The 24,584-nt window shown below is 46.3% G+C and overlaps 1 protein-coding gene across 1 annotated transcript in view; it reads right to left on the bottom strand.

Moving 5' to 3' along the window:
• The window catches only part of LOC147736836 (uncharacterized), a 61,637-nt gene extending 40,492 nt beyond the window's left edge, over positions 1-21,145 (bottom strand). The window contains exon 1 of the mRNA XM_086953825.1: positions 21,104-21,145. The gene's annotated coding sequence lies outside the window, so the exon portion shown is untranslated. The remainder of the gene's footprint in view (positions 1-21,103) is intronic.
• Between the last annotated feature and the right edge of the window lie 3,439 nt (positions 21,146-24,584).

Raw genomic sequence — 24,584 nt, 5'->3', positions numbered from 1 at the left:
CACACACACACACACACACACGCACACACACACACACACACACACACAAGTTAAAACAGAACAGCTTCCTGCAACCAGGCAGTCCTACACGTCAGTTAAATGCTGCGAGCAATAATGACATTCCTTCTTAGGACCGTAGACTCTGATTATGCAAGTTTAAAGTTTTTAGCCACCAGTGGTGCCACCACCATCACTGGTTTTAAGTAGAATTTCTTTAAGGTGGAGTCCAAGGACCAGGCTGTCGCCCTCAAACTATCCTCAAGACGGCTACCCAAGGTATAGGCCTTTGATGCCATCGAACCCCTCACCGAGTGCAACTAAAAGCTAGAGACACCGATTCCATCCTTGGCCATATTCCACCGAAACCATTGTGCATTTGTTGCTGGGGGAACCGGCTTCAATGGTTTCTTGATTGCAGTGAGCAGCTGATTTGTCCCAGGGAGTCTCACCTCCACTGTTATGGTCTCAAAACCTCGTAAACAATTTACTATGCACAAGTTATGCACAATTTAGGAATGCCTGGCAATGCCAGATATTCAACTATCATAGTGTGCGATTTGGAATTTCTTGACACTGTGAAGGTAACTACTTCCAGTGTGTACACTCTGAAAAAAATATCCAGGGCTCTGACATCAGAGACCCATTTACCTAATATAAGACATGACAAAGTAGCTATTTTACTCAACTATTACTTTCTGGAAAGAAATTGGTTGTCCTGCCAAGATTCCAAGAAGTGCAGAACCACATTCATGTCCTACAACTGTGAATATCTAGGTTAGGGGAGGAAGTGAAAGTCTGATTTCTCTGAGAAGTCTACATACCGGAGGATGAGTTCCCTGTAACCTTCCTTGCCATGAAGTGGCGAATGACCTTCTCTACCAAGAGGTGGCAGTTTCCTTGTACATTCCTTAGAATATTTTGATTCTGGGGAACACGAATTGGAGAATCCAAAGAAAGGTCAAGAAGAACTGGAAACCAAGCTTGCAATCTCCAAACCAGTGTCCATAACAACAGCTTCATCTTCTGTCTCCTGACCTGTGCCATAAGCTTCACGATCATGGAGAACAGGGGACATGCATAATTGAGCGCCTGCCTCCAGTCTTGACAGAACACATCAGTTACCTCTGCTAGAGGGTCCGGTCTGCAGCTTAAAAACCGAGGGACAGGTGATCCAGTCTCGATGTAAACAGGTCTATGTGGCATGGTCTCCACCAGGTCATTATCAAGTGATCGAAAAACAAAGGGGCCTCGATCAAAAACGGGTGTGCTGGGCTCATCGGGCCCTGGCTGTGCTGCGATCTAACGTAGGCCCAAATCCACTGGAGCCCCTTTACAGTAGGAGCAAATAAGAGAACTGTGAGTGTGGAATGTACCCCGGGCTCCGGGCCTCTCCGCTCAGGTACCAGGTGGGCAGACTGAACTCAAACAAGCATGCAGACCCGATCTCTAGATACCTGGGCGAGCCCTGAAGTCTGACTACCAGCGGGCTCTGAACTAGCAACGAGTGCCACTAATCACCTGCCCCTCATCAGACCCCCGATAAGCAGTGAGAGCAGCGAGTCTGTAAGGCTGTGTATTGCGCCGGGAGCCCATACCTAGAACTGCATCTGCCCAATAAAATACGGGTACAAATAGAAGGAACTCCCTGGGCATACACCACAGAACTGGCACCAGCGCACTCCAAAAGTAGTGGTGGCTCATGAGTAAGGCCTCACCACCCTATAGCGACCTTGTTGTTTTTTTCTGGGGACTATCCGGCAAGTTACCTCACACTGCTTGCAAGGTGCAAAGATGCTGAGAATTACATGTGAAAGAAGGTGACACTGACCTAAAAGATAATCACTGCTTCAATCACGCCCTTGCATAACCAAAAATGGGCCGTACAAGGGAGAAACCACCAGACCCACCCGCATCGGGGGGAGCGGAACATAACGAGCAGGACGGCGCAGTCCAAGTACCTGATCCAGACTGCCTTCCCCCAACAGCCGCTGAAGACCGTCAAGATAAACTAGATATTATCCTACAGGAAGTCAGGGAATCAAGGAAGGTGATTGAGCAACAAATGAGCACACTAACAACAGGCTTCGCGCTCCTAATGGCGGATCATGACAAAACAGCTACGACTGTGAAAAACAATAAAATGCTCCACACTGAAATGGTACCACAACACAAAGCCCGCGCAGAACAGATAGAATAACTATGGTGCCTGATGTCCAGCCTACAAGATAGGGTGGACGACGCCGAAGGCTGTTCACGGCAGAACAATGTGAGAATAGTGGGGCTTCCAGAACGAAGTGAAGGAACAAACCCAATGCAATTCGTGGAACAGTGGCTACAAGACACGATCGCCCGGAGCGACTAACCGAATCCTTTAGCGTGGAAAGGGCACACAGAATCCCCAAGAGACCACCGATAGCTGGGGCGCCACCAAGGCCAATAATAGTGCGAATACTTAATTATAAACATCGGGACACTTTACTTAGAGCTGCCAGGGAGAAGGCCACAATTCAATTTGAGAACAAACAAATCTCATTCATTCATTTCATTCATTTTATTTTATTGTGTGATTAATTAAAATCATTACAATATTTACAAGCGATAAAAACAGTGCAACGACAATTATAAAATGCAAGTAAAAATTGAAATGGAGTCGGATTATTGTGTATCAAAAATGATTTCAGTTATCAAAATTACTCGGTGAAAAGCGTCCTAGGTCCGTTTGTATCACTTTTGTCTTTTGGATTCTGTCCCTGTACTTCATTTTTTTTTTGTTCTGGACGGGAAAATTCCTTGTGCCTGATCCTTTTCTTGTAATAGCTTTGTTGCCTTAGCCATGAATTTGATTCCCCGACATGAAAGGATGGGTGAGACGCCACTTAGCCACCGTATCACCGCCTGCCTGCAGGTGCGGATTTTCAATGTGTTGAAGATTGCCCGAAGATATCTTCTTCTTAAGACCTGCAGCGCTGGGAATACACATAGTATGTGTGACACGGTTTCGTTCTTATATCCGCATAGTCTGCAGTTCGCACTGTCTGATTGTTGTTTCCAGGAAGGCATTAGATCTTTAGAAAAATGCATGCCCAGACGATACGCTATAAGCGTTTTTTTTAAACTGTTGGCAATAGTGTTGGGTTAGGAAAACTTGCGGTTTTTGGGTGGTGTAAGAGTTAACTACTGTCCAAGCGTGTCTCCGTTTACTTAGAGTTCTTTTGTCTTTGAGCAAGGAAATCTTTTTTGCCGAACCATTTGCTATTTTGCAGAATTGCTTGTGATCGATATTTTTTTCCCACACTTTGTGGAGGCCCAATGTCGTCAAACTCTGATTGAGAAATTCTCCCCATTGATTGGTATTCGGCCTGCCTACCAAAAAGTTTATTTCCTCCCAGCATAAGTTATCCAGGGACTCTCTGGGTGCTGTTCGGATCTTATGGCAGAATTTTACAAATGTGGACTTTGACCTAATATCTTGGTTTTGTAAGCCGAATTCTAATCGAACTTGGGCTGGCGATGCTGCGTGTGGCAACCCAAACACCACTTTGTATATTTTGTTTTGTAGGTTGTTTAGGATTGCTGATTCACTTCCGAGCCATCCGATTAGTCCGTAAGACAAAGTTGGAATGATTTGAGCAGCCATGACTTTGAGTAGATGCGTATAGTTTGGACCTCCCACTGTCTTTTGCAATTGCCTATATGCATATATTAATGATTGCGCCTTCCCTCTTAGTACCTGTATGTGCCTTTTTTTTGTATTGCCCCGCTCGATGGTCATCCCCAGATATTTGTACGGGTCCTGCTCTTCGAGAAGAGATTTGTTGATTGACCATGTATATTTCAATTTCTTACACTCCGAGATTCGGAGCACTTTGGTTTTGTTTTTATTCAACTCCAGATTTTCCTCTGCTAGATACGAAACTAACGTATTCACTAAGCGTTGCAGTCCGACGGGTGTTTTACTTAGTAAGACTATGTTGTCAGCGTACTGCATTATGGGCACGGGAAGGTTATCAAGTTTCGGGGCATGACTTTCAGTTAAGTCTATTTTTCGTCCGATGTCGGCAAGATATAAGTTAAAAAGACTGGGGGCTAGGACGCAGCCTTGTTTTAAACCATCCTGTGTCTCGATTTTGTGAGTAAGGCTTCTACCGTTCCCTTGTTTGACCTTCGCCCATGTCTCACTGTATAGGCTGATAATTGCATTTATTAGGTATTCCGGCATCCCCCACTCTCTTAGTTTGCTCCACAGCCTGGGCCTGCTTACATGGTCGAAAGCTGATTTAATGTCGACGAAACAAGAATATAGTTGATGTTTTCTTTTTTTGGCGTTATCAGTTAGCAGGCCCAGGGTGGCCAGGTTGGTAGTAGTCCCCATCCCCAGTCTGAAACCGATTTGAAACCTGGGGATTATTTTTGTTGATGTTTCCCAGTCCTGCAGCTCTTTCAGCAGGCACGAGGCGTACAGCTTGGCTTCAACATCTATTAAGGAAATTAATCGATAATTTCCTGGCTCTTTCCGGTCCCCTTTCTTATAAATTGGGTGGATGATGTTTCCTACCCATGTTTGCGGAAGAGTTCCTTTTTTTAAGATGTAATTGAAGAGTGTAGTTAAAAGATCAGCCCAGAAGTCCATGTTTGTTTTATAGACTGCAGTTGGAATGCCGTTCGGCCCCGGAGCCCCTTCAGATTTTAATTTTAGGATTAGCCTTTTTATTTGGGCCTGTGTGATCGATAATTCTTCATATTTGAAGTTTGGTTCTGCGATAACGCTGTCTTTCTGTTTTAAACTGTGGGCCTTGAACTCCGTTGGTCTCCCTTGTTGGTTTTTTTCAATTCTTTTGGGATCCTTTGTTAAGTAAAGGTTCTTCACGTATGTCTCCCATTCCGTGTTGCTGATCCCGGGATCCTGTTGCAGTGCCTGACCCAGATTTAGTTCGTTAATGATTACCCAGACCTCTCTAGAGGATGCTTTTTTGCTGGAGATCAGTAGCTTTGTCCATTCCCATTCTTGGTATTGGCCTTTTGCTTCCCATAGTTTTTTTCGGTATGCCTTTCTCATATTTCTGAGGTCTGCAGTATTTGTTCGTTGGCCCTTTGCAGCCGATCGTTGAGCCCAGGCTAATTTTCTTTTTTCTTGTTTTAGATCTGCGTTGAACCAGGGCGCTGGTTTTCTTATTGGGTCTCTGATTACTCTCGACTGAGCTGAGTGGTTTTCCTTTATTTCCTCCAACAGGTTTTCCCAGTTGTTTATAGGGTCTCCGTTGTCAAGGCTCCCATGTTTCAACATAAAGTTGGTGGCCCTAGTCATGATTTTTTGTGTATCTCCGCCCCTCCATTTTATTTTTCGCAGGTTAACTTTTTCTGTTTCTTGATTTAATGAACTCATTCTCTCTGCTCTGGGTGCGGCGATGTCCAACCTAAGGATTTGTGGATAATGATCGCTTTCCAAGCGCTGGACTATTAAGTATTCCACGATTGAGTTTATCAGGGTCGTTGATACGAGTGTGAAATCTAGAGTCGATTTGACGTTGCCTCTCACATAGGTAGGGCACGGTTGAGTCAGACCTTCTTTTTTATTACTGTTTAGTATTGTTAGGCCCATTGTTGCTATCTTCCCCCGTTCCGTTAGAGTGGACGCAACTGCTACCCTTTTTTCTCTGTTCGTTTGCCCCTATTAATGCTAAGTAAATTAAATTTAAAGTCTCCTGAGATTATCATGGGGCTTTGTTTATTGGTTTTTTGTAAGGTTTTAATAAGAATTAACAATGTTTCCAATTTTTCTTTTTTTGCTTTACGGTCTGGGTGTATATAAATGTTTAAGATTAGCAATTGTTGCAGGGGCTGTATTGCAATTTTTATTTCTTGAACCCAGTTTAGTCCAACATCCAATATTTCCAGGTTCCAGTTATACTTCTGAGAAACAAGGATTGTTAGGCCACCCCGGGGATGACCGTATTTTGCGTGCTTTTCTGCGAGTATGTGATGGTCAGTGAAGCCTGGAAATCCTAGTTGTGTCAGATTCCAGGTTTCTTGTAGGAGTATTATGTCCAGATTGTCAAAAAAAATTGAGTTTCATGATCCTGATCCATGGAGCTAAAACCGTACACGTTCCAAGAGCATAAGTTGATTAAATCCGCAGTTGTTTTTTCCTTCTGCCTGCCGATTAATCGTTTTCTGGTTATGGTTGTTTTGTCAGTTCTAGGAGCCCTTTTCGCTAAGTACTGTCGGGATCCATGACCAGTCTTGATTACTGCAGTGGAACCGGTATGTAATTGTCTGATTTTTTAAGATGGTTTTTGTTTCTGTTCCTTTCTCTAGAGAGATTGCTCGGGCTGAGTGTAAACATGATTTTGTTTGGGGCCTTTGGGGCTCCTTGTCCTTGTGGTAATCTGGGCTATTTTGAAGGGGGTGAGGGTATTTCGGTTGCTAATGTTGTAGTATTTTGATTCCTCAGTTCTCGAATGTTTCTTTATGTGCATAGATTTGTGCTGCAAGATCTTTTGATTTCCAAGTAGTAACTGAATTTTCTGTTCCTGGCCTTGCTCTATTTTGCTGGAACTCTACTGCTTCCATGTCTTGTGAAACTATTCCTTTAAGGTCCACAATTTCATTAAGCAGTTTTAAGATGTTTCCTCTATTGAGGATATCATGCCTTCCTTTTGTTTCAAATTCTGGAATAAAAGTTACGACTGGTTCAATTTCGTCTGATGTTAGTGTTAAATTGTCCACCTGCGGTATTGCATTATTTTTTGTTGTTAAAGGCTCTATTGTAAAATTGATTTCTTTTTCGTGGGCTGATGGTGTCTCCCTACTGGTTTCTGTTTGCTTCATAAGTCTATTTCCTGTACATTGAGCTGGTTGCTCTTGTTCGGGGAGGTCTCTCTTTGTTATGACACTCCTACCTGTTGCGTTAGTCGTAATCTTTAAAGCTCTCTGATCATGTTCGCGTTGAGCGGTTTTTTCTTCCCTTACGGGCGTACCTAAATTTTTGGTCTGGTACTTTTTATCGGGTTTGCATATTTCCTCTTCTTCTTTTCTTTGCAAAAGGGTCAAATTGGGCTGTGTGCTGCCAGCGTCAATGTGGATGTCCATGTCTTTGTCACGGTCGTTTGGGCCGTTGTCTGCGTAAGTTCTTATTCGAGGAGTTTCCTTTGTGTTACGTCTAGGATTAATTGTGTCTTCAGTTGGTTGTTTGAGTCCAGTTGGCCCATTGAGGGTTTTTAGTTCTAGTTTTTGTATTGCTTCCGCCTTTACGGAGTTCTCAAGAGAAAAGCTTACCCTTTCCAGGTTTTGTTGGACCTGACTACTGTCTGGAGTTTTAAGCCTGTCCTTTTTTACATCGAGGTCTTGGCTTACTTTATTTGTAAACATTGGGAACATGTGTTCTGGGGCACCAATGAGTTTTTTATTTTGTTTAGGCCGTGCTTTCCTTGCTCTTTTTCTTTGACGTTTTGTTAGTTTATCCTGTTGCTCAGTCGGAACGGTAGGCGAACCATAGTAGATTTGCTCTTCTTGGCTTTCCAGCACCCTTGCGTCTTGACCTTTAGTTGTTTTCTTCTCGGCCCCTCTAGGGGGTCGGTCCTGGAGTTGGCTTCCGGATTGACCATTTGGGATTCCTTCCTTTTGGATGGCTTCCGTGTGTTCCCGATTTCTATTTTGTTCACCGGTTGATTTGACTACTCCCAGGATGTCAGTTAGAATCTCTGGAAGGGTGGCCAGTTTTTCAATTATACTGCCGCAGTTGCAGCGGCTAAATTTTGCATAATTTTTGGGTTGGGATCTGTTTCCTGAATTTGTGCGGTCTCTACTTTTATTTGTGTTTTTAACCTCGTTTTCCTTCTTGGGTAATAAGGTTAATATTGTGTCGACTTTAGAGCTTAAGTTGGAAATGTGCTCAGCGATGATGTTTATTAGGTCTATTTGTACTTCCGTTTTGTCCGATTGGAAGTTTAATGCTTTTATTGCTTGATCCAATGTACTAATTAGGGATTTCCCCCAATTTGGGTTGTGTTGAGGACCGACTCCATTTCCTGAGATTGCGCTGGACTGTTCAATCCTGCTTGTCGATGAAATTAGAATGGGGTCCGACTGGGCTTGCTTTATTGCCTCGTTGCTGACACCACTGGTGTCATCAATCAGAATTCTTTGGCTACTGTTGTGATCCTTTGAGTTTCGCGGTGTTGAGGCGTTCTGCTCGTGGGTACACCCCTTTGTGGAGGGGGATTTAGTTGTGGATTGCTCAAAGTCTAATGCTCTTTTTGTTTTTTTCTTAGTTGTTATAATCTGCATTGGGGTGTTTGTGATTGAGGCGGGCTTTTCTGTCTCTGTCTCCCCATCGAGTTTCTGGCTTAATGAACCTCCCAAGTCCACCTCGTCTGCTGGTTTCTTGCTATTAGTATTCTCTTTATAACTTGTGTTTTGTAAACTTGATTTAGCGAAGAGATTTTCAAGCGAGTCTAGCGGGCCTTGTGTTGATGACAGATACGTTTTTGGGTTATTTGTGTCCTTTATTTCTTGAGTACATGAGTGAGTTGCGGGTTTACTGTCCACTTCTTGATTGAAGTCAATTTTCTCAGAGGGACTAAATGTATTGTGCACTTGGGCCTGGACTGTTTCTATCTGTTTTTTCGTAGTGTTGGTTTTCACTGTATGAGCAAAATTGCTTTGTAAGTTTCCTGTACATTGGTTATTTTGCTTTATTTCCTTGTTTGGAACCCTTGATGCAGGTAACGATTTGGATATATCTGGGAGTATTGGGCTCGGGAGGTTTTGTGACTCTGTTGTTACGGCAAAAATCGCTGAAACCGGATCTTTCAGAAAAAAAAATGTGTTAATTTTTTGTTGCCCATGTTTTTGTTGCCCGTGGTTACGTGTCGCTGAACCGGGATTCTCCGGTATTGCCACCAACTTTCCCGTATCTTGCCTCTCCCTTGATCCCTCGGACTCTCCATCTGATTGCGAAGTTGAGGGCTCTTTAGGGATTGATTTTAGGTTGGGTTTTTTTTGCTTTTTGCTGAGAGTGGTTTGCCTTTTTGTGCCGGATCTCATTCTGGGTTTTGTTTATTTTTTATGTCTATTTGTCTAGTTGTTTGGAAAATCTGGATTTGTATGTACCTCCGGTCGCCTTAGAGACAGGGCTTATTGACTTTAGGTGCTATATAAGAAGCGTTTGGTTGTGCCCGCAGAAGAGAATCATGTGGGTAAGATTGGTACTCACAGCTCGTCGGCTTAGGGGAACTGCCCGCTGGCTTCTGACGACGTCTGCGGGTGTTGAGTGTTGAGTGTGGCCGTTGCAGTCCTGACCTGACCAACTGTTTGCAGGGCTTGGTGCTTGGTGCCTGGGGGCCCTCCCCCTCCTTGTCAGCGGTGATGGCAGTGATGGCGAATGCGGCAGCGGTGTTGTTGTCACAGCGCTCTCACAGTGCTCACACCTGCCCGCCCGTCCGTTCGCGGCTCCTCACAGGCTAGTACCTGCACTCAAATCCTCGCGTGCGTCCCGCAGCGTATTCCCAGCACAGGCTCTGGTGCTTAGAGGGGCTCTTCTCCTCCTCCTTGTTGGTATTGGCGGTGTCTGCTAGTGAGCTCTTAGGTGAGCTCTTAGATGCTGCGTCTGAGCTGTAAAGGGGACAAATATGTCCAACGCTGTCCTGACGTTGACGTTGTCTTGGCCCTACCCGGCCCCGGTCCCGGTACTTGGAGGGCTCTCCCCCCTCCTTGACGGTGGTTGTAGTGATGGTGGGAGCGGTGATGTTATTGCAGCGCTCGCACAGCGCTCACGCCGCCCCTCCGCCCCCTCACTTGATCGCTTGCCCGCTCACGCACATGCTCCTCTGCTCCTCCACAAAGTTGCTTCTCCTTCTCCTTCTAAAGCCGGTGAAGGAGGCAGCGGAGGCAGCGGTGTTGTTTTTGCAGCGCGGCTGTCACAGCGCTCACACCACCCGCCCGCTCGCCCTTCTCGCCTTCTCGCCCAGCGACTCCTTACCAACATGGTTTTCGGGCTCGGGCTCACTGAACGGCTTTCGGAAAGACTCCGGAACGACAGCCCGCAAACAGCAAAAGCCGCACCTCGCCCGGCAGCACCTCTCAGGAACAGGAACGGGAACGGCTGCTCAGCTCAGCTCTCTAGCGCCCTCTCCACGTAGTAGCATTAGAGTTCTGCCAAATCTCGCTATACCTGGACTTTACGTTGGCAGTTCAGCACCAAAGAGCCTCCTTCCAGGAGGTCTAAATGACGCTCAGAGCTCACAATCTCAAAAATGCCCTCCTATTCCTGGCCCGACTAAAAGTGATATATACAAACAGAATTCTTATTTCTTTGAAAACCCAGAGGAGGATTTGGAATGGACGTAGGTCACACAGGCTCCCGACACATTGCAGGGGTCGGCACAGTCCCCCAACCAGAAATCACAAAAGTCGCATAAATCACGTTAAGAAAGATCAGGCCGCAGAAAACCATTCCGTACAGACAAAAGACAAGCCTAACTCCAGAACAAGTAACAAAAAGCCAAAAATCAGCACTAACTAACTTGACGACCAAGATACTCTCTCCCTGGCTGTGTCAATCGAATCATCCGTAGATACTAACCTGCATTCAGACTCTGAGAACAGTATGGCTCTTTTCCCGTCCATCACCCCACAATTAGTAAACGATTACCTTGGATGAATACCTTGACTCGAGGTCAAATCAGGCCTTAGAAAAATACCCTAAGGTAGACGAGACATTGAGCTATATGCCCTCTTGGCCTTGCAATACATTCACAACATTACAAAAGGCCTGCGTCCGGCCAGCTGTATGGCAGCTGAGAGTACTCCGCCCATAGAAACACAGCAGACTTTGGTACCCATCTCCCCCACTGTGACTGCACCAAAGTTCAAGTTGTATTATAATCAACCTTGTTTTGTAGTTTGGTCCACCATAGTTCTTCGGACAGAGCTTGTATGGGGTAATGTTAAGGGTACTTAAACAGTTAGCTCACTCCTAGGTAAGTCCACCATGTATACAAGCGGTCAAGGAATGACAAGTCGTAAGAGAAAACATACACAAACTTATGGCTACGGTAGGAAAGTACACAATAACAACCTGAAATGTTAGCTGAATGGGATCTGTGCAAAAGCGTCACAGAATATATGCCCCATTGAATAGGTGGAAGTCACATATTGTTTTAATGCAGGAGACACAACTCACTAACTCAGAGGCCACCAAGCTACATAGAAAATGGAGGGGTGAAATATACCATACAACATACTCTGCCTTTGCAAGGGGAACTGCAATATGGATCAGAAACAGCACTCCCTTCAAATATACCATACAACAGACTCTGCCTTTGCAAGGGGAGCTGCTATAGGGATCAGAAACGGCACTCCCTTCAAATATACCATACAACAGACTCTGCCTTTACAAGGGGAGCTGCTGTATGAATCAGAAACGGCACTCCCTTTGTTGCATTAGACCAAAGAGTGGATGTGACCGGTATTTATATATTGATCCACGGTACACTAGATGATATGCATATAGTGATTGGCAGCATATGCGCCCCAAATGCAGAGCAGGATACATTCTTAGGTACCCGTAACAATATCCTAGCTGATAGGGTAGAATCCCCCTGGCTTCTGGGAGGGGATTACAATGCAGTCCTTGATATAGACTTCGATCGCTCTCACCCTCCATTGCAGGGAACAGGTGCCAAGAAACAAGCAGCCTCTCTGCATAGAAGGGCAAAGGGTTGGGCACTAACTGATGCTTGGCGCACTAAAAATCAGAGCGGCTGGGAGTGTTCATTTTACTCTTCCCAACATTTGTTACATACACGAATAGATAGGGTGTTTTGCTCTTAGCCCCTGGTTGCACAAATTTCCCAAACCAAATACCTCAGGAAAATGCTGTCGGACCACAACCCCCTAGAGGTAACATTTTCCTGGAGGAAGATTCCAACTCCAATCCCAACATGGAGACTGCAGCCCCAAACACTAGAAGACTCTGTATTTCGCAACACCCTAGCCACAGCTATTTCAAATTATTTCTCTGAAAATACAGATACTACAGAATCACGACAAGTAGAATGGGAAGGCATTTGAGACAGTTATTAGAGGGGTAGCTATCAGCACAATAGTGGGAGCCCGAAAAACGATTAATAGAGAGCTGAAAGAAATAGAAAGTAGACTGGAGCAGACAACAATCACTGAGACCTCAAAGGAACCGGCCCCACAAGAGTCTCGCATCACACATGCCGAACTCCTAAAGTGAAACAAGTGGCTGGTCAACTAACGTTGACACAGACTTAATTGTGCACAGCCTAATTAAATTTGTTGATCTGACAATTTTTTCACATCATCAACTTATTTTATTTATATTCCTTTAACAGTTGTAGTCAACGTCATTACTGTTACATTGTTTACCATTCGACATTATTCATGTTTGAAGTACATCAAAACAATACAGAGTTCAAAATTTCACCAAAAACAAAACAATCAATATAATGTTGGTTAGATTGGCATTCGCCCAATGCATTTCGGGACGTTAGAAGAGTCCCTTCGTCAGGAGCACCACTGTAAAAAAAACATAATATACAGGCACATCAGTTTTACGTTAAACATTTCGAATGCACAAGAAAAAGGTTATCTTATTACGAACAAAAAAGTACCTTCACCATTATCACCCATGTGAAGTTTGTGTTAAAAAAAAGACTTTTTAACTCACATCAAGGACCCTCACTTCCACACAATAGCCGGGTGGCTGGAGTCAAATAACTAAACAACTTATATCTGTGAACAAAATTCAAACCAGAAGTAAGAAACACTGTGTTATCCTCATATTCATCTAGCATGTATCTCCGGTATCAAACCACCAATGTGCATACCTAACGACTTGGTTCCACGAGTAGATATAAGTTTCACCAAATGAACTCAATTCACCATTCGGATTTTACTCGGACCAATGTCGACCTGTAGCGAGTTGACAAAAAAAGCCATTACCTCCTTGTAATCTAATTCTACCCTTCAAGTAGACACAACGTTGTTATATACGTACCTCGTTAAGCTTCAAAAAGGCTCTAGTTCTAATAATCAAGCTACATCCACTCGACACCACAAATGGTCGACAAACCTGTAAAATAATGACAAAAAGGCCATCTCTCTACTGGTCACGAATGAACCTTGCCAAACTGTCAGAGAATACTCCAAATTCTCACCTTTTCAGAAACTATCTGTGATAGTAGAGTGATGGCTTTTTTGTAATTATTTTACAGGTTTGTCGACCATTTGTGGTGTCGAGTGGATGTAGCTTGATTATTAGAACTAGAGCCTTTTTGAAGCTTAACGAGGTACGTATATAACAACGTTGTGTCTACTTGAAGGGTAGAATTAGATTACAAGGAGGTAATGGCTTTTTTTGACAACTCGCTACAGGTCGATATTGGTCCGAGTAAAATCCGAATGGTGAATTGAGTTCATTTGGTGAAACTTATATCTACTCGTGGAACCAAGTCGTTAGGTATGCAGATTGGTGGTTTGATACCGGAGATACATGCTAGATGAATATGAGGATAACACAGTGTTTCTTACTTCTGGTTTGAATTTTGTTCACAGATATAAGTTGTTTAGTTATTTGACTCCAGCCACCCGGCTATTGTGTGGAAGTGAGGGTCCTTGATGTGAGTTAAAAAGTCTTTTTCTTAACACAAACTTCACATGGGTGATAATGGTGAAGGTACTTTTTTGTTCGTAATAAGATAACCTTTTTCTTGTACATTCGAAATGTTTAACGTAAAACTGATGTGCCCGTATATTATGTTTTTTTTACAGTGGTGCCCCTGACGAAGGGACTCTTCTAACGTCCCGAAATGCATTGGGCGAATGCCAATCTAACCAACATTATATAGATTGTTTTGTTTTTGGTGAAATTTTGAACTCTGTATTGTTTTGATGTACTTCAAACATGAATAATGTCGAATGTTAAACAATGTAACAGTAATGACGTTGACTACAACTGTTAAAGGAATATAAATAAAATAAGTTGATGGTGTGAAAAAATTGTCAGATCAACAAATTTAATTAGGCTGTGCACAATTAAGTCTGTGTCAACGTTAGTTGACCAGCCACTTGTTTCATTGTAATTCAGAGTATTGGGTATACTCTATTAATTGTAGCACGCAGATCAAAAAATCTTACAAAATACGTTTCTAAAAACCTAGAGAAGAATAGGTGTGCTCAGAACACATTCATTAGAACTCCTAAAGTGACCAAGAGTCATAGATTAATCGAACATATACACAAAAACAACATGAGGCTAATAAGGATGGCTCTCTCCTGGCCAGGACTTTGAAAGATACTCCAACCTTCACCCCCGTACAAGAGAGCAATATGATTGAGGGAATCACAGTAAACACGCAATCGGACACAAACACAGCATTTATGAAGTATTGTGAAACCATGAAATTATATGCATCACCTAGCGATCCAGAGGAAGATGCTTTGAAGGTGTTCCTAGAAGGTCTCGTATTACCCCAATTACTAGAAGCGCACCAAAAAGAGTTAGCAGAACCCATTTCAAAAATTTCAATGACAGTAGCGATGAAAGAACATCTCAAGAAACAAAGCCCTGGGCCTGGGCGGCCTCCCGGTGGAGCTTTATGAGATCTTCTCAGTGGCATTGGTGCCCCAATTAGGGCGCCTGTACCAGGAATCACTAGACACAGGGTCCCTCCCTCCAACTACACGGCAGGCACTGGTCACTTCCCTCCCAAAACCAGGCAGGAACCCCAGGGACATGTCCGGATACCGACCTCTCTCTTTATTAAACACTGAATATAAAATATTAAGCAAAATATCATCCCGTAGACTACTTCAATATTTGCCAAAACTAATAAACATAGATCAATGCTGTTTCATGCCTGCCCATAACACCTCCCTCAGTACTAGGCGACTATACCGAGTTGGGACTTCTACAACTACAGATAACGCTGGAGTTGTTTGCATCTCCCCATAACTGAGGCAAGCTTTTGACACACAAAGCTGGAAATACATGCTAATTGCCCTTTCAAAATTTGTTATCCAGCGGGAGTTTGTGAGATGGGTTAACTTATTATAGACGCACCTACTGCACGGGCCCGCACGGGTGCCAACATTTCACAGCCCTATGCGGTAGCCTGTGGCACGTGTCAGGGATGCCCGCTGTCTCTGCTTTTATTCATATTAGCACTCGAACAATTAACCATCAAACTACATTCCGTTGCAACAGAAAAGGGTATTAAGATCGGAAACACCACCCATATTCTCTCATGATATGCAGATGACATTATTCTTTATTTAAACAACCTACAGGGTGATCTCAAGCTCATCCCAAGTATATTTGTTCCATTCCAAAGTCTTTCAGGCCTTTCCATGAATGAGTCCAAATCGTATGCCTACTATTTCAATAACACAGCAAGGGTAGAGCCGACCCGCTTTGGCCCCTGGGCATTCCCAGTTGAGCCTACTACTTTCAAATACCTCGGCATACAAATATATAGTGGAACGCAGGAACTACTGGACGGTAACCTATTACATGCAACCAAGGCACTTAAAATCAGATCGCATTCTGGACCTCATTACCACTTTCGGTGGCGGGGAGAGTTGCCATTTCAAAAACGGTTATGCTCCCAAGACTGCTATATTATTTCACAAATCTGCCATAGTAGTAGTACCAAAAACCATCTTCAAGACCTTGAACATGCTGCTTTCAGAATTAAAATGGGGTGGAGCCGCAGGAGAGTGGGGCTCTTGAAAATTCAGCTGAGTACTGACCAGGGAGGCTTGGGGGTCCCGGACTTTAAGGCACACTGCTTTGCGAGTCAACTTCAATGGCTATCACACTGGACTGCAGGTCATAACCTCCATGAGACAGGTATGACGCACCAGACACCAGACCAGAGAACCCGCCATGAGACAGGGATGACGCAACAGACACCAGAGGACCCTCCATGAGACAGGGACGACGCAACAGACACCAGAGCAGAGGACCCTCCATGAGACAGGGATGACGCAACAGACACCAGAGCAGAGGACCCTCCATGAGACAGGGACGACGCAACAGACACCAGAGCAGAGGACCCTTCATGAGACAGGGATGACGCAACAGACACCAGAGCAGAGGACCCTCCATGAGACAGGGATGACGCAACAGACACCAGAGCAGAGGACCCTCCATGAGACAGGGATGACGCAACAGACACCAGAGCAGAGGACCCTCCATGAGACAGGGACGACGCAACAGACACCAGAGCAGGGGACCCTCCATGAGACAGGGACCACGCAACAGACACCAGATCAGAGGGCCCTCCATGAGACAGGGATGACGCAACAGACACCAGAGCAGAGGACCCTCCATGAGACAGGGATGATGCAACAGACACCAGACCAGAGGACCCTCCATGAGACAGGGATGACGCAACAGACACCAGAGCAGAGGACCCTCCATGAGACAGGGATGACGCAACAGACACCAGACCAGAGGGCCCTCCATGAGACAGGGATGACGCAACAGACACCAGAGCAGAGGACCCTCCATGAGACAGGGACGACGCAACAGACACCAGAGCAGAGGACCCTCCATGAGGCAGGGATGACGCAACAGACACCAGAGCAGAGGACCCTCCATGAGACGGGGATGACCCTCCATGAGACAGGGATGACGCAACAGACACCAGAGCAGAGGACCCTCCATGAGACAGGGATGACGCAACAGACACCAGAGCAGAGTACCCTCCATACCCTGTTATTGCCTGGAGGAAGGACCCCAATAGCGGCTCCTCCTTTGCTGAAAACAGCCTTCAGGTATTGAAAAAAAGACAATCCAATACACTAAGAGGTTACTCCCCTACGCCCCTAATGTTCCATGGTTAGGGATCCCCACACAAATAAGAGTAATAACAACTAGAAGCATCTCCAGATGGACAGGAGAAGGTGTAAACACTGTTGGGATGCTGTTCCACTGACAGTGTTTTTTTAGACCATGAGAACTTTGTTAGAAAGCAAGGGGTACCAAATTCCCTTTACATTCTACATGCGGCATCAGAAGGTACATTAGACGGAACTGGACATCAGATAGCAGGGAGCCCCCCACACACAATTTAGTACATACATTACGCCTTATGGGCAATGGAAGGCATTTAACCCCATGGCTGTACAAGGGAATTCACTCCCACACGCAGTTTCACTGGAGGCACTTAGAGAAAAGTGGAGCACTGATATAGGTAAAGAAACAATTGACAAAGAATGGGGCATCACATTAGAATACTCCAAAGAGGTATCCTGCAATGCCAAATTAAAACTTATTCAACACTTGGTGTTACATAGGGCCTACCTTACACCACTCCGATTAAAAAAAGATGTAACCGGAGGTGGGAGATCGCTGTCCCCAATGCTTTGCACAGACTGCTGATCTGCTACATAGGTTATGGGCTTGTCCTCGATCGGTTCCCTTCTGGGCAAATGTGATGAAGGTCTAAGGAACTGTTATGAACATAATAGGGGTACACACCGCAGAATACTGTATACAAGGACTGCGCCGTAAACGCAAGAAAACAACAGTGCAACCCGATTTGCGAACTTAGCCCTAATATTGGAAAAACCCTCAATTACTATGAGGTGGAAATCCGCATTGCCCCCTGCAGTGCTCACCTGGCATGGAGAAGGAGTCAGATGGGGAAGGGCCGAGAGCATGGCTATAAGGAGGGAGGAAACCTGGGGATTAAAAAGACCCCTATTTCACTAGAATGGGCCGCAGTGCGTGAACTCTTTATATCCTCTGAAGCTTTATTACATTCAGACGCTGTAGTTTAGATACTCACTCACCAATACAAAACCTAGAAAACCAAAAGCAGACCCCCCCAGACATTAACAAACCAGATACACGCACAGCTGTAAACCAATTAATTTGAAATATACATACGAACAGGGACCAAACCAATTATTTATTGGCTCATGGGAGGACAGGAGGGTGTGGTAAGGTTTATGTTGTAAGTTATAGGAAGGCGGGGGTATGTTAAGTTGATGTAGAACGAATGAATATACCAGTGACACCAGCACTGCTACTACGAGTTAAAACACTGTCACTGCATCGTCTATGGTGGTAACACCTCTTTACAGGATATAAGTAAGTTGTAATGATCGCCCTCTGATTACAGTAGGAAACTGTGATATGCATTTTGTTACATATGATTCGCTGTCTCGCTGGATTGTTAAGCATAAAAATCTATAAAATATGTTTTTTTAAAACAGAGAAGCATGGGAACTTTTGATAGTACATTTGCGAGGACGGTTGTCTGGCTGAAGAATGTTATAAACTAATCCCTCTCCTGCAGTACATAGCGACACATGATATGTGGCCTCAGAGAGTCCTAGGGTTGGAGGGGTATCATACATGCATCTTAAACAGGAAGCTTTTCACGCACACTGGAGTGTATGCCATCATTGAACATTTAAAGGGCTTTCTAGAGCTGGATCCTTTTCATGTGCAATGGAGTGTACAACGTAACAGAAGATTTAGATGGATAAAAGGTTTAGCAAGTTTTGTGCCAAGAACTATCAATTCTATTAACTATACGAAGGTGAGGATTATGCTCCTCAATCTTTGCTGCAATATTTGCAGCGGCCATTAAAACAGTCAAACACAAAAACTACATTTACCATCAACTCAGTGACTAATCAGCGCATACATGTCCCTTCATCAATCAGAGGCACCAAAACTATTCCTCTCTCTTTGCTCAATCGACCAAAAGATCAACAACTTGGAACTTCACTTCCAGAAGAACGAAAAGTCACTGTGATCAAACGGAATTGTAACGATCCGGAATTCCACTAAAGAGTAGAACCCTCCAGGAGGTCATGGAAGTGAAACTTTTGTCACTAAAGACAGAAACTCCAGATGAATCACAGATCCAACCTGTTAATGGCGCAATGCCCATAAGACCTGGCCACTTCCTAAAGAGGCCTTTCCTGCACTTCTGCTCAGTACATCAAACAAGGTAACGTCCAACCCAAAACAGAACATTCAAATAACAGAGAGGGACTTCAAATGAACATATTCAAACCAGACACAATTATTGAATATAATATTATGGGCTTGGTTTATTACTTGGTGGATGGCCTGCAGTTTTGCTAAGGGAACGGAATATATTACTTCATACCCATGGTGGAGAGCCGTCCACCTAATTTATAAATGACCGCCAAGCAGGCAGTCATTTATCAAAAAATGACGGCGGTTCCTGGCAATGTGTATTACTCTCTTCTACGGGGCAGTGCCAGCAGGACGCAGTCCTGTAACATGGAGTAATTGTTTTCGTTTGCACAAATAAAAATTCCTGAAACTAGATTTTCTTTTTGTAAACAAAAAATATAATGCTCCTTTCGCCATGAGAGTCTTCTCCCATGGTGAGTGGAGCATTATAATGCTTTTATTGTTCCTTCTGGCGTTAAGAAACAGCATAAAATTACTACATGTCTAGGATCTAAACTGGACGGGCATGTAGCCATTTCTGCAATGGCCCTTACTCCTGAGGGCTGTTGGAGAAGTTATGCCACGTGGAGACAAAGTAGTCTCATTATGGACACACTGAAGGCCCACCTGCATTTAAATCAAGCAGATGGACCCTCATGTTGGCGGTATGTATATTCTGTCACTGTTGAGATGGAGTATACCCAACACCAACATAATATTCAGGACCTAATTCACATCTAATGCACATGTTGACTAACATTGGGATAATCCTCACCCTGTGCCCTTAATAGAATTGAAAATAATTCTTGATGCAGGAGCTAGATAATTCTTTATTCTATGTCAGGACCCGAGGCTGGGATTATGCTTGTTTAAAGCTGGTCAACGAGCACAGATGGCACATTGGATATTGGTTTATAATAAAATGTCTTGAAAGTAAAATCAGATGACCAATCTATACAATCATTAGATTATCTAACCTGGCGCATAATAAAAAAAATTCTGTGCCATTGAGCCCCTGATTGAGTGTGCCTACATTTACTCTTGTCAACCCCGTCTTCTGCCATAAAATGCCCAACACATCAGACCAGATCAGCTGATCTGACAGGACCAAATGGCTTTTGGCAATCAACAAATGGCCTTCGGCATCTTGCTTGAATCCCACAGAGCAAAGCTCAAACGCTTTCAAACATTGTACAACACAAAATGTATCCTCATTAGGAAAACCTAAATATGAATCAGTTAGAAGAGGTGATATTCTGTCCGGAAATGTGGAAAGACATCCCTTCAGGCGAAGATACCTCTTAGATCTAAAGCTCTTATAACCAAAGATCTGCTACAGGACATCCGGCATAAAAGCATCGTCAGTCTGGACAACAGTCAGGAGACGTGGCTGCTCTCAGCCCCTCTGCCTTTTAGTTAATTAAGTCAATAGAGCTCCCCTCTAGCCTCAACTCCCCTCTCCTCCCCCTGGACTCACTTCCCCTCTCCACCCTCTGGACTGACCTCCCCTCTCCCCCCTGGACTCACCTCCCTTCTACACCCTCTGGACTCACCTCCCCTCTACACCCCTAGACTCACCTCCCCTCTACACCCCTGGGCTCACCACCCTTCTACACCCCTGGACTCACCTCCTCTCTACACCCCTTGACTCACCTCCTCTCTGCACCCCTGGACTCGCCTCCCCCCTCTACACCCCTGGACTCGCCTCCCCCCTCTACACCCCTTGACTCACCTCCTCTCTACACCCCTGGACTCACCTCCTCTCTACACCCCCTGGACTCACCTCGCCCCTCCCCTGGACTCACCTCCTCTCTACACAACTGGACTCACCTCCTCTCTACACCCCTGGACTCACCTCCTCCGCCCCCTCCTCTGCTCCTCCCCCCTCTGCTCCTCCATCCCTCCTCTCCCCCTCCCCCTTCTATCCTCCCTCCCCCTCCCTTCCACCCTCCTCTCCCACCCTCCTCTCCCCCTCGCTCCCCCCTCCTCTCTCCCTCCTCAGTCTCACCCTTTGCCCCTCCTCCTCCCCCTCCCTCCTCTGTCCCCTCTCCTCTGTGTCCCCCTCCCCCTCCCTCCTCTGTGTCTCCCCTCCCCCCCTCCCCTTCCCTCCTCTGTGTCCCCCCTCTCTCTCACCCTCTCTCCTCTCTCAGGGTCTCTTCTCTTTCAATGTTGTGAACAGTTTCACTTCCGGGTCACCCGGGGCAGAAGCAGCGAAGCCGATGGAGCTCTCCTCGGGCCTGAGAGGCGAACAGTGTAGTGTTTGGGTCACCGGGGGCAGCATGAAGCCTCCTTTCAGGATAGCATAAGCCCCGCCCCCCGCCCTTTCAGTAAAGTCTGCTTCCGGGTCGGCAGAGTCAGCGTCAGTACCAGATGTTGCCGAGCTCTCCTCAGGCTTGTGAGTGTGATAGTGTCTGGGTCACGGGGGGCAGAGTCAGCACCAGCAGCGAGCCCCGGCCTCCTGCAGAGGAGAGGAGCCCCTGAGGGTCTGTCTGTCTGTCTGTCCAGAGGAAGGAGGAGCCCTGAGGGTCTGTTTGTCTGTCTGTCCAGTGGAAGGAGGAGCCCTGAGGATCTGTCTGTCTGTCTGTCCAGGGGGAGGAGCCCTGAGGACCTGTCTGTCCAGTGGAAGGAGGAGCCCTGAGGGTCTGTCCAGTGGAAGGAGGAGCCCTGAGGGTCTGTCCAGTGGAAGGAGGAGCCCTGAGGGTCTGTCTGTCCAGTGGAAGGAGGAGCCCTGAGGGTCTGTCTGTCCAGGGGAAGGAGGAGCTCTGAGGATCGGTCTGACTGTCTGTCCAGTGGAAGGAGGAGGCTGCTGTTACCTTCAGTTTCAATCGTAGACACATCAGGGGTAAGTTAGGCCTCTCACAACCATCGTGCAACCTAAGAGGTGTGAATACAGCCTGCAGGTGTACTGACCTCACACCATCATCGGGGAGGGCAGGTGTACTGGCCTCACACCATCATCATCAGGGGGTGCAGGGGGCAGGTGTACTGACCTCACACCATCATCAGGGGGTGCAGGGGGCAGGTGTTCTGACCTCACACCATCATCAGGGGAGGCAGCCTGCAGGTGTACTGGCCTCACACCATCATCAGGGGATGCAGCCTGCGGGTGTACTGACCTCACACCATTTATTTATTTATTTATTTATTTATAAATTTATAAAGCGCCTGGTGACCCGGAGGCATCCCCGCGCTATAGAGCTGTGATATCCCAAGAGGAGGGGGGACCGGAGGATTATTTGGGGAATAAGAAAGTTTTTAGTTTTTTCCGGAAGAGGGCGTGGCAGGGTTCCAGACGCAAGTGGCGAGGCAGTGCGTTCCAGCCTGAGGAGGCTTTGACCGAAAAGCGACGGCCACCGGTCCGAGCCTTCTTAAATTTAGGGACGATGGCCAAATGCTCGTCGTCCGAGCGCAGTGCCCTAGGGGCTTTGTAGGGGGCGACAAGGTCTTTCAGGGCGGCAGGGCCGGCACCATTAATGAGTTTGTGACTGGTGCACATTGCCTTAAACTCAACTCGTTGGCGGACAGGGAGCCAGTGCAGGGCCTTGAGGGCTGATTTGGCAGAGGCTCTGGGGGGGAGGTCCATTATAATCCTTGCCGCGGCGTTTTGTGCCCGTTGGAGTTTGGCTAAGGTAAACTCCGGTGCACCGAGGTAGACGGCGTTGCTATAGTCGAGTCTGGCTAGGATGAGCCCTTGAACCAGCAGTTTCCTGGATATTGGAGGAAGGAGAGGGAGAATTTTTCGGGTTGACCGCAGGAGGCCAAAGCATGATCCAGCGGTCTTGGTTGCCTGGGTCTTCATGGTGAGGCTTGGTTCCAGCCAAACGCCTAGCGTTTTGACTTCTGACTTTGGAGTGGGTATCTCACCAAAGGTGTCCGGCCACACCGAAGCGGGGATTGATGACCATTTGTTGCCCAGGAGCATAATTTCGGTTTTAGAACCGTTCAATTTTAGGGAAGATTCGCACATCCAGGAGTAGATGTCTTGGAGGCAGTTCCGCAGGCTGTCTGGGTGTTTGTCCAGCTGGGAGAGGGAGACGACAAGTTGGGTGTCGTCAGCGTAGTTGACAATTTTGATCCCATAGGGGGTCACAACGTCTTCCAGGGGGGCCATGTAAACATTAAACAGGGTGGGACTAAGCGAGGACCCCTGCGGGACTCCACATGTGAGTGGAAAAGGGTCTGAGCGAGAGTTGCCGTCCCACACCTGAAATGAACGGCCTGATAGGAAGGAGTTAATCCAGGCGTGTGCTGAGCCCACAATTCCTGCCCTGGCCAGGCGATGTAGAAGGACACGGTGATCCACCGTGTCAAAGGCGGCACTGAGGTCCAGGAGGATCACTGCCACTGATCCTCCTGAATCCAGAATGCGCCTTGATTCCTCAATGACGGAGAGGAGGGCTGTGTCCGTGCCCTGGCCGGGCCTAAAGCCAGTTTGAGATGGGCGCAGGATTTTGTTGGTCTCAAGGAATTGGGAGAGTTGGGAATTAACTAGTTTCTCCGCCATCTTGCTGATGCAGGGAAGGAGTGATATGGGTCTATAGTTAGACATATTGTCAGGATTCAGATGGGGTTTCTTTAGCAGGGCTTTGACAACCGCATTTTTCAAGTTGGGCGGCACTGTGCCTTGGCGCAAGGAGATGTTAATGAGATCCCTGATGGTGGAGGCTATGCTGGGGGCGGCAGCTTTTAATAGTCTGGCCGGGGCTGGGTCAAGAGGAGAGCCGCTTTTCATTTTGGCTAACGTGGCGGAGACCTCAATGAGGGAGGTTGCTCTAAAGGAGGACAGCCGTGGGCTGTTGATACAGACCTCAGTATCAGTGGAGATGTGGGGGGTGATGCTGGGGAGAGAGTCCAATATTCGCGAGATTTTAGAGTCGAAGAAGGAGGCAAAGTCATTACTTCTGTCTGGGGGGGCATGGGAAACGGTGGGTGCTGATGGAATGTTGAGGAGTTCTTTGACAATCAGGTACGCTTCTTTTGTGGAATTGGTGGCGTTTTGTATTCTGTTGTCATAGAATCCTGCCTTAGCAAGTTTGAGAGCTGATTTGTAGCGTCTAACTGCACTATTGTAGAGGTCTTTGTTACTGTGGAGCCAGTCCTTTCTCCACTGCCTCTCGGCCTTTTTGCACTCTTTGCGTAGATCCCTGAGGTCAGGAGTATACCAGGGGGCCTGGCCTTTTATCCTGTTTTTGATCTCCCGATTTTTTATGGGGATAAGATTATCGAGAGTGGAGGATATCCAGTCTCTGACTTGGGAGTCGGCGGTGGAGGGGTCCTCAGAAAGACTGGGGGTCGAAGCGTCCAGGGCTGTGGACCAATCCTCCACCGAGAGTCTGGCCCACGCTCTGTCTCTGGTGAAGGTGGGGGGTTTTTGAGGCTTTTTGAAAGCTCCAGGGAGATGGGTCGTGACTAGAAAGTGGTCCGTCCACGGGAGGGGTTGAGAGTTAATGAAAAGGAGGGAAGGGATGTTGGAAAACACCGGGTCGAGAAGGTGCCCTTTCGTGTGAGTTGGTTCAGAGTTGGCGAGAAGCAGACCCAAGGCCGCTAGGTCGTCAATAAAGTCGGTTGCCCCAGTGTCAAGGGGATCCTCGAGATGGATGTTTAGGTCGCCTGT

Source organism: Lissotriton vulgaris, chromosome 1_2, assembly GCF_964263255.1.
Source record: "Lissotriton vulgaris chromosome 1_2, aLisVul1.2, whole genome shotgun sequence".
NCBI lineage: Eukaryota > Metazoa > Chordata > Amphibia > Caudata > Salamandridae > Lissotriton > Lissotriton vulgaris.
The sequence above is the reverse complement of the archived record's forward strand: the minus strand, read 5'-3'. Positions and strand labels throughout refer to the sequence as shown.